The sequence below is a fragment of the Streptopelia decaocto genome (genome assembly GCF_964273445.1).
Source record: "Streptopelia decaocto genome assembly, chromosome: 2".
Lineage (NCBI taxonomy): Eukaryota > Metazoa > Chordata > Aves > Columbiformes > Columbidae > Streptopelia > Streptopelia decaocto.
The window spans coordinates 68488271-68494270 of record NC_138655.1 but is presented as its reverse complement, the minus strand read 5'-3'; positions in this window follow the sequence as shown (position 1 = coordinate 68494270).

The following is a 6000-nucleotide window of genomic DNA, read 5'->3' as shown; positions in this document are numbered from 1 at the left end:
AAGGAGGAGAGCTCTACAAAAGCACAGATAAACATGGACATGGGAAATAAAGAAGACAGAGAAAAGGACCTAGACCTCATACAGAATTGAACCCAAGCAGCTTGCACATGCCTTATGTGAAGGAGTTACTGGGATTAAGTTCTAGGCCAGTGCTGAAAATATATAGCATAAACCAGTCTGCCAGACTCTGCATAGGATTTTGCAGATCTACTGTTATTGGGGAGGCTGGGGTGCCTTCCCACTCCATGATGGCTTCTGTAATAAGGGTAGTTCTAGGGAATCCTGCTGAAAGAAAGCAGGGAGATGAGCTGTGACCTGGTGTGCTTCTGCCTCTTGCATACCCTTCAGCTTTAGCCTGGGGGAGACTAAAAGCAAAATTCAATATTGTGCAACAGACAACATAATATGAGCTACTACTACAACTGTCAGGAGTGGGAAACTAGTGGGTTTAAATGGCAGGGATCACAGGGAACAGCTAAGGGTCATTTATCTGCCTGCCTTGCATGGATAATATAATGAAAATGATGTTTCAACTTAAAGCTAATTTATTTAAAGTTCACTAGGTAAATAAAACAATCAAATGTTTAAAATGATGCCATAATATAAAAGAAATCACTAGGTCCTTAATCCTAAATTTGAAATCACTGAATCAGTATAACATATTCAGATTCATGCCAGATGCTTTATTTTTCTAAAGGAAAAGACCAGCCTGGCGCAGGCAGTATTCCCTACAAGTGGATAGTTTTGCAATATAACGTAAGTGGCAGTACCTCTATGTGAGTTTGGAGCAGACTAGTAAAATGCAAACATATGAAGACAGGATTATCCACAGCCTGTAAAGATTTGGCAATAATATTGAATTAAATATGCCTTGCACTTGGCTCACTGAGAACATTTCATTTCATCAGAATTGTGATGTTCACTAATGACTGAAACCTTATTATTTTTGTTAAAATTGCCTAGTATTTGGCTTTGTATGCTTCAGTCGTGGGAGTTCATTCAGTCTTTCTTTTTTATTAGTTTGGGATATAAGGGCTAGCAAAAGCTCTGTCAGATCTGGAGGAACAAACTGTGTGGGCTGAATCTCATCAAATTCACTGATGTTATGCTGATCATGTTTAATATCTGTTCAGGGATGTAAAAACTTTTTCCCAGGACTGAAATTATACTGACTCTGCCCAGTACCCATGAAAGGAAGCTAATCTAAGGGAAACTGAGGGAATACTATTCACTTGTTAAAAATTCCTCTCAGCAAAGACACTTTTTCCAGATTAATAACCCTCTCCTTTCTCAGAATCCTGAGCAGATCTACATAGAGCCCTAAAGTCAGTTCATAAAATGTGTTTAAACTGGCGTGGGAGAATTTTATGATAGAAAAAAGTTCACTCTTTTTGAACTTATACAAAAATGTACTCAATATTTATATTATATAGGGGAGCCCAAACCTATGGATGACGTTATTATTTACTATCTCCTTTCTGTTAAAATATATTTTTAAATGCAGCCCTTCCTTATTCTCAAATTATTCAATTTCATATCAAGGTGCTGAAAGAGATGCCTCTTTTTAAACCTCTCCTTTAAAGGAAATAAATCAAAAGGCTAGAAGAGTGTCATATAGCAATTTATTCACAGCTCTGACTTTCCAAAAGATGTAAAATCAAAATGAGTCTGAGACTTGCCTATGCAGGCCCTTGAAGAAATGAGACAATCTTTAAATCTGCTTTATCCTTCTCGGGTGCTTGCAGGGCTGCTCTGCTGTTCTTCTGCCTGATCTTCTCCCTCTGACATATCAAGCTGCTGGGCTCCCTCCTTTCATTTCTTTGCTTCTCTGTGGTACATCTGTATTGCCCCTGCTCCTCTGCCACTGCACTTTTTTACATCTGCTGAGGATATTTCTTGTTTTCAGGCATCCCCTCAGCTGCAGCAGAGCCCTCCCTTTTACACCTGCAATAGCCCGGCTACCCCGGCAAGCCCCTGGGAGTGGCTCACTGAAGGCTGCTTGATGGGCAGTGAGCCACGCTAACCAGCTATGGGACCTCCCAAGTCCTGCCAGGCCTCTCCTGTCTCCCAGGTGTTGATAAGAAAATGCCTCCTGGGTGCTGCAGGACAAAGGCTGGACAGTCGACGAGGAGGCACAGGGGAGCAAAATATCTGATGAAATTCTAAGATCCCAAATGCTCCTCACGAGTCACAGGGTGCCCTTGTTGAGCACTGCCTTCTGTGGGATGTTGACAGTGTTCAGTAACTTTTTTGGGTCAGTTATATGCAGCAGCTAAAAGTTCTGGGCCTGTTCAGATAACTTATTTGGCAGAATTAGAATCCCAAGTGATTAGTTTTCTGAGGAAAATCTTCTAATGAAATATTCTGTGTCACATTCCTCCTATCCTTTAATCTATAGGCAGTGCCTTGAAAACTTATTTGGAGGTAATTTGAATTTAAAAGAGGAAATAAATCCACTGAAATCATCCCAACAGCAGCTGACTCCACTAATCAAGAAAGATTTTTACATAGCCAGGGATCTTTCATCAAAGGCATCATGAAACCTTCAGTGGAGTCACTCAGGACTTTGCAGGATATTATAAAGCATCTTTCATGCAAGTTCTGTCCAAAATTCTTTATTAAACTGTGTGAAACTGTCTGAAAATGAGGATGAGGTTGGACAAGTCTTGTGTAAATGCAAGGAGCTGTGGTCTTGCACAGATCCTCAAACAATTCCAGCACCTGTACTCCAACCTGACATCCCCTATGGACAATCCTGGAGGACAGGGCCTGCTGCCCTCAGCCATGTTCAGCCATATTCACAGAATCACAGAATGTTAGGGATTGGAAGGGACCTCAAGAGATCATCTAGTCCAATCCCCACGCCAGAGCAGGAACACCCAGATGAGGTTACACAGGAAGGTGTCCAGGCGGGTTTTGAATGTCTCCAGAACAGGAGACTCCACAACCCCCCCGGGCAGCCTGTTCTAGTGTTCTGTCACCCTCACTGTGAAGAAGTTTCTTCTCAAATTTAAGTGGAACCTCTTGTGTTCCAGTTTGAACCCATTACCCCTTGTCCTACCGTTGGTTGTCACCGAGCAGAGCCTGGCTCCATCCTCGTGACACTCACCCTTTAGATATTTGTAAACATTAATGAGGTCATGCATATTCACTTGCTACGTGGCACAAACACTCTTGCCAGCACTGTGAGGTGGTGTATTTGTTCTCACTACCTGATTTTCATACCCCTAATATTCAGTTTATGAACTGAAAGGGCTGCCTCAGTTGACATTTTCTGTTTGTTTTTGATTTTTGGATTTTTTGTCTATGACAGACCTGACTGCCTCAATTCTTAAAGTCTCAGAAACATCTCACTGAGTGGGAGGATTTTAGCTTGATTTCCCACTGAAATGAGGCTTGTTTCATCATTCATTCTGCATGTGTAGGTACAAGCTGCTCTCCTGCTTTCTAATCCATTGCTGAATTTCAATCAAATTTGATAAAGATTCTGTGAGTTTGGTGAAGGCAGCAAGCTAAAGGGCCCTTAGTTCCCCACTGTGAAAAAGACAAAACAGATCAGCAATTTTTAGGGAATCGGAGACTTAAGCAGTTGAGGGAGAGTAAGAGAGATATGTTGAAAACCAGGTTTTTGCTTCCTCTACCCAAATAGCTACTTGCTCCATTGTTTCTTTCTGTTTCTGAAGCCAGGACCCACACCATTCCTGCCACATCAACCATTACAATTTCACAGGCTTTATAAGGAACACAATGCATTCTAGTTTCCAAAGCTAGTTTCATTTTTGCTGTTGTGTTTTTTTGTTGTTTTGTTTGTTTGTTTGTTTTTCCTAATAGTTGAAGAAAAATCTGTGAAGAAAACAAGAGCTGAAAGAAAGCCTGTTACTCCTTATGTACTGAAACGATGGGATTTTGCTGAAGTTGTCCTGGTGATATATGTCAGCGGCCACTACTGGGTGAATTATTGACAGTTACTGTTCTGCATTATTTTGTTCCCATCTATTGGCTCTGTAAATAGTATGGCAGGTGACGAACTACCTGGTTTGATGCTCAGCTCTTACTGACCAAAGGGCTTCCAGGGAACACTGAGTTGCTCAGAGACCTAGCTGTGAGACAAGTATGAATCACATTTGATAAAAAAGAAAAACCTTGATTAATAGGACAAATGTAGATCTTTTCTGCTTATGTTTTAGGGTAATCCTTTGTGTCCTTGAATTAGGAAGGCCAATGTCATGCCAGCTGTATTGGCATGCTTGAAAATTCAGCCTTTAGCACAGAATAATGATGAAACTTGCCTTTAGAGGAGAAAATCTGATCGAGTTCCAAAGATGAAAATATAACCCCCCAAAATAGAAATAATGCTAGTAATTAGCTAAAAAAGAATGAGATTCAATGACTTAATAGTACCATTCAAAGAGTTTTAAGCTCTTTATAATTAAGAAAAAGTTTAGAAGAACAGAATATGAACTCTCCTGTTATGAATGGAGGTAGTTTGCTAGGGATGTTTTGGCAGCAAAGTAATTCCCAAAATAGAGTACTGGATTTGCTCCCAGCTAAAAGGAGAAAAACTTGCAGATGTTGCTAATGCAGACAAAAAACAGAACATACATATGTGACCAGATGCAGCAATTCTAAGAATTGCATCTGGCACAGAACATGTGGCTGTTTTAGCATCACACCAAGAAGTGTTACTCAGTACTTATGTACCGTATCTTTCAGAATACCCTGATTCAGCAAACAATTTAAATACATGCTTAACTTAATCACATGATTAGTCCCGGTGGGATTACTCATATACTGAGGGATATACGGTTGGACTTGATGATCTTAAGGGTCTCTTCCAACCAAAACGATTCTATGATTCTATGTTTAAACAACTTGCTGAATCAAATCATAAAACCCCTAACAATCTGATCTGACTATGAGTAAACTGACTAATAAGATTCACCATATTTCCTGGAGACAAAAGGTCTTTTATTTTTCTGTACTTCATTTGCTGCACTCTATTTCCTTCAGATGAATTTCTTCTCTTGGGTTTTGGTTTGCCTGATTCCTATCGTTATTGTTCATCAAATATTTCATATACAAGTGCTTTCCAAAACAAGACAATCAATCCAGAGCAACATATTTGCAGTAATATATAATTGACTGAGTATTTTTCTGTCATGCAGTGGCTGTAGGATCTACAAAATTATTTTCTGCATGCGTTTATGCTGATAAGCTAGAAAAGTAAATAAAATTTAATGCAAAAACCTAAAGAGAGCAATAGATGATAGTTATGTGGCCTCACATTATGCATAACTACATTTGAGATTTTCAATTATATTCACAACACGATGAGGAGTCGTTAGGAAATTATCCACTTCACTTCACTACTTTCTTCTCTCTTCAGATATGGACTGTCCCATCTGTCTTGCATTTGTAAATTTTCTGTCTAAGGATTACGAGAGATGGTGCAATGCAAAGGCTTGAGGGCATTGGTTGATTATGGGGAAACAACAGATGCCCATGTTTCTTTAAATAAAAAACAAATGTACAACATCCAATTTCCTGATTCTAACAAAGGAGGTAAGAGACCTGCTGGTCAAATACCATATTAATCTTTTCCCTTTTTTGTTCTCACTTTATTTCCCATGTTCTCTGTGATTGTCTTTAACACTAAGACCACTCAGCCCCATCACCGGGGACCACATCAGCCTCCCAGTTGCCTTCAAAGGGCCAAATGTAATTTTAGGACTGTATAAATGTAGAAGCAGTTACATTTACACGGTCCTAAAATTGCACTTGACCCTTTAAAGGCAACTGGGAGGCTGATGTGGTCCCCGGTGAAAATAAGTTTGCCACCCCTGATATAAAGGAAACGATACAAAAGCATCACTTACTCCCATTGCTGCACAGGATAACTGACTGGAACACCCTGTCAGAGGGGCCATTGCCATCCTGCCTGCTGCTGGCCCTGCCTTCCTCACTGCCCGACCTCTCTCCTGACTGCCCAGGTTGCCTGTT